Consider the following 3992-nt stretch of genomic DNA (forward strand, 5'->3'; position numbering starts at 1 on the left):
CCTCTGACACAGAGAGAACACCCCTCTGTCACAGAGAGAACACCCCTCTGTCACAGAGAGAACACCCCTCTGTCACAGAGAGAGAACACCCCTCTGACACAGAGAGAACACCCCTCTGTCACACAGAGAGAACACCCCTCTGTCACAGAGAGAACACCCCTCTGACACAGAGAGAACACCCCTCTGTCACAGAGAGAACACCCCTCTGACACAGAGAGAACACCCCTCTGACACAGAGAGAACACCCCTCTGACACACAGAGAGAACACCCCTCTGACACAGAGAGAACACCCCTCTGACACAGAGAGAACACCCCTCTGACACAGAGAGAACACCCCTCTGTCACACAGAGAGAACACCCCTCTGACACACAGAGAGAACACCCCTCTGTCACACAGAGAGAACACCCCTCTGACACAGAGAGAACACCCCTCTGTCACAGAGAGAACACCCCTCTGTCACAGAGAGAACACCCCTCTGACACAGAGAGAACACCCCTCTGTCACACAGAGAGAACACCCCTCTGTCACACAGAGAGAACACCCCTCTGTCACACAGACAGAGAACACCCCTCTGTCACACAGAGAGAACACCCCTCTGACACAGAGAGAACACCCCTCTGTCACAGAGAGAACACCCCTCTGTCACAGAGAGAGAACACCCCTCTGTCACAGAGAGAACACCCCTCTGTCACACAGAGAGAACACCCCTCTGACACAGAGAGAACACCCCTCTGACACAGAGAGAACACCCCTCTGACACAGAGAGAACACCCCTCTGACACAGAGAGAACAACCCCTCTGACACAGAGAGAACACCCCTCTGACACAGAGAGAACACCCCTCTGTCACAGAGAGAACACCCCTCTGTCACAGAGAGAACACCCCTCTGACACACAGAGAGAACACCCCTCTGTCACAGAGAGAACACCCCTCTGACACAGAGAGAACACCCCTCTGACACAGAGAGAACACCCCTCTGTCACAGAGAGAACACCCCTCTGACACAGAGAGAACACCCCTCTGTCACAGAGAGAGAGAACACCCCTCTGACACAGAGAGAACACCCCTCTGTCACAGAGAGAACACCCTCTGACACAGAGAGAAACACCCCTCTGTCACAGAGAGAACACCCCTCTGACACACAGAGAGAACACCCCTCTGTCACAGAGAGAACACTCATATTCCACTGAGTCCAACACAAACTGAACCACATCAGACACAAGAAACAGTTTTTCTCACACACATTAGTTTATGTAAATGAGTCATGTGATTTAAGTTTAGTTTCTGTAAAATGAAAACAAATGTGTCAAAGTTGTGGAGGAAACAGACACAGAAACGACGTTACTGATACGATGATCTGTTCCAGTTTAAACATTTCTGTAAATCTGTTGGTGTCTCTGTCCAATCAGAACCTTCACCACCTGCAAACGCTGAGCCACATTAAATAAAGAACATTTACCCAGTTTTCTATGTAAACCTCAATTCAGAATTATTATTTCCATGTAAACTTGAAAGAGAATATCGTATTTTAGCACCAAAGTACATAATATAATAATAATAATAATAATACAATATATAACGGCCATTTCCTGTTTACAAGACTTCTGTGACTTTTGCGCTGCATACAGACTGAAGCAGGTCCTTATCCGTTTTTTCCATTTTTCCTTGAAACACAAAATCGAAAACTGAACAAACAAATCGTTATCTGTTTTTTCATTTTGGTTTTGGAGACAAATAATGAAGAAAACTGTTGTTTTTCTTGTTTTCTTATTTTTGGTTTTATATTGAAAAAAACGAACGAATGAACGAACGACACACGGATTCAGCCAACGTTTTTAGAAAGATTTATTTTCAGAGCTGAATTCACTGTTTGTGAGTAAAAGATGTGAACAAACGAAGGGAAAAGTTTCTGTTTTTAAAAATACTCGTGTTCGTGTAAACGTCGACTTAGTCTCCGTTCAGTCTGCAGGTTTAACGCTCAATTCCGATTTTTTTGTGAAATCTGATGTTTTTTCGAGTCGTTCACATTTCCAGTTAAATGTGACTTGTGTGTGACTCCAGTGTGAACATTAAACGGTCCAAAAGTGTCCCACATGTGACACTGGAGACACGACGACGTCAACCGCAGCGAGCGTCTCTGTGTTTACACAAGTTGAACAAACATGGACGCAGCATCGAGCACCTGGAGATTTTAAAGTTCCTCTCGTACCGGAGCCACAACATGAACAACTGACTTGTTTTAAGGAGGAGATTGAGAAGGAGAAGGACCAGGTTTTTGGTGGTGGTGTTTTGTGGTGAGTGGAGATGTGCTTCACTTCAGTCACATGGATCATGAACAGTTTTCTCTACTTCAGTGCAGAATAGTGACGTTTGTGTCTTGTTGATGACGTGTAGGTGGATGAATGTGACCTGACTGTTCACACTCAAGTCACATGTTAAAGATCAGATATGGATCAGTTTCAGGAGCACAGATCCAAGTGTCCTGGGTCATGTTTGAAAACATCACATCTGTGTGGTTCAGACGTCATGAAAAGATCAGATACAGGAACATAGAGACAAAAAATCTGATTTGGGTCACTTCAGGTGCAGTGTGAACGCAGACTAAATCTGTGGTTACTACGTTTGACCCGTAGCAGCTGAGTGTTTGTTTACCTGTTGCTATGGAGACGGTCGCAGAGCAGTGATACAGAACAGTGATGTGGCTGTTGCCGGTTCTACTTTTTTACTCGTGCGTTTTGCAGTTTTAACTCTCGTCCGTTTGACACTGAGATTCTCGCCGAGCGTTTTTCCTCTGACACATTAAAGCCTCAGCGTTTGTTTCGTGTCTCTGCTGCGGGCGGCGTTTTCCACACACGACTTCAGGTCAAACTCAGCAGACGTCAGAAGATATTAACGTTCAGCCGCGTCCACAGGATTTTTGTCAAACTAAATACAGTTCAGACATTCGGTGACACGGTGGCTGAGTGTTTAGCACTTCTGCCTCGCAGCAAGAAGGTTCCAGGTCGCCCGGGTCTTTGTGTGTGGAGTTTGCATGTTTCTCCTCGTGTCTGGATGTGTTTTCTCCATCAACCCAAAACATGCTCCAGGTCTTCAGGAAGAAGCTGAGAACTCAGGTCAGAGCTACAAGCTGGAACAAACATCTCTCCTGCGAAGGTTCATGTAAAAATTTTGCGCTGTCCCTGTCTCAAATAAATAAATTAATTTATTACTTTTATCTATTTTTTATTTATTTTTTAAAAAAATACAGATGTTTTCCCAAGACCTTGTTACCAAAACTGACCAAAACCCCTAAACTCAAATGGTCCTAAAACTGATCCTGATCCTGACCCTGAATTTGAGAAGAATTTGAAAGGAATTTGAGAATAATTTGAGAGGAATTAAAGAGGAATTTGGGAATAATTTGAGATCAATTTGTAGAATAATTTGAGAATAATTTGAGATCAATTTATACAATAATTTAAGAGGAATTTAAGAGGAATTTGAGAGGAATTTTTAAGAAGAATTTGAGAAGAATTTGAGATCAATTTGTAGAATAATTTGAGAGGAATTTGAGAGGAATTTGAGAGATATTAGAGAAGAATTTGAGATCAATTTGTAGAATAATTAGAAAATAATTTGAGAAGAATTTGAGTTGAATCTGTTACACCAGAAAACGTGGGTTCACTTCTAGAATCGCATCAAACAACAAACCGCGTGCGCCACGGAAAATATCATTCACCTAAAGGACGTTGTGCGGACGAGGCCCTAAATCGGGGATTATGATCTGGGACGTGATCGTTCGCCGTCTCCAACGCTCGGGGACGGACTGGGACCAAAAAACACTCCTGGACTTTACCCCCACAAAGAATCTCACCGTGGCCTTTCGAAATCAGAAATGAAATAACGGAAGGAAAACCCCCGACACCCTGAGTCTTGTACTTGTCCTGCTCCAGCTCCAGGTCGTTCGAAACACGTTCAGGAAAAGTTCTGCTGTGTCCCGTCACTGGGAAT

This window comes from Boleophthalmus pectinirostris, unplaced genomic scaffold, assembly GCF_026225935.1.
Source record: "Boleophthalmus pectinirostris isolate CB_2022bp ecotype Guang Dong unplaced genomic scaffold, ASM2622593v1 HiC_scaffold_22, whole genome shotgun sequence".
NCBI lineage: Eukaryota > Metazoa > Chordata > Actinopteri > Gobiiformes > Gobiidae > Boleophthalmus > Boleophthalmus pectinirostris.